Below are 908 nucleotides of genomic sequence, written 5' to 3' on the forward strand. Positions count from 1 at the left end.
TTATTGATTCTCTTAGAGGCTTATTAGACTAGTATAGATGTTGGGAGTTGACTAATAAGTCGTATTTTGTTATCTTTCTGAAATTCTTTTATTCTTGAATAATGATTACTCTGTTGATATTTGAGGGTTATTTATGGAAACCCCGTTGATTTGTGTTGAACTGAATGAAAATGGCTCAAAGGTTTAGCTTGGGGCTACTCGTAGCCTCCAGCACCGTATGACGCTTCGAGACCTATTTTTTGATGCGTTACACTCACAAGGGTCCATATGGTGCCTCTTTCTGGTCTCTCTAACATGTGAGTTATGCTGTGGTTGAGGTCTCTTCCCATTGGGTCCATCACATCGTGGGTCAACCTTATCGATGCTTTCTTAGATTGTTATTTCCCACCATCAAAGATGTTGCAATTAGGGGATGAAATCATTAATTTTCTCCAACTCAATAGAGAGTCTTAATATGAAGTTTGGGAAAGGTTTAATGAAAAGCTTGTGTAATGTCCTAACCACGAGCTACAGGACAAGATGCTCCTATGAATATTTTATAGGGCGTTAGGCCAACATAACAAGACCATGGTGGACAACGTGGCCAGTGGTTCACTTGTCAGGTTGTCATATGGTATGGTTTTGGCATTGCTTAAGAAAATTACAAAGCAAAATAAGGGGTGGAATACTCGAGATATCGAGGTAGTCACGAGTTCTCCTACCTCCTCAATTATGAATAAATAGCAAAGAAGGAAAGAACAAGAGATAGAGGAAAATATGGCAAAAATAATGACATAATTAGACCTCCTAACAAAACATATTATGGGTGCACCCACAAAACTGGTCAATGTCATGGCATCCAAAGGATATGATGAAGAAGAAGCCCAAGTGGCTTGATACAGAAATTAAATATATGGAAAACTACTTGA

At 38.4% G+C, this 908-nt stretch overlaps 1 non-coding gene across 1 annotated transcript; it reads right to left on the reverse strand.

Moving 5' to 3' along the window:
- Positions 1 to 403: 403 nt before the first annotated feature.
- On the reverse strand, positions 404 to 509 carry LOC124898310. The gene has a single exon (XR_007055284.1). It is a non-coding gene; the product is annotated as a small nucleolar RNA R71 (small nucleolar RNA).
- Positions 510 to 908: the final 399 nt, after the last annotated feature.

Source organism: Capsicum annuum, chromosome 4 (assembly GCF_002878395.1).
Source record: "Capsicum annuum cultivar UCD-10X-F1 chromosome 4, UCD10Xv1.1, whole genome shotgun sequence".
NCBI lineage: Eukaryota > Viridiplantae > Streptophyta > Magnoliopsida > Solanales > Solanaceae > Capsicum > Capsicum annuum.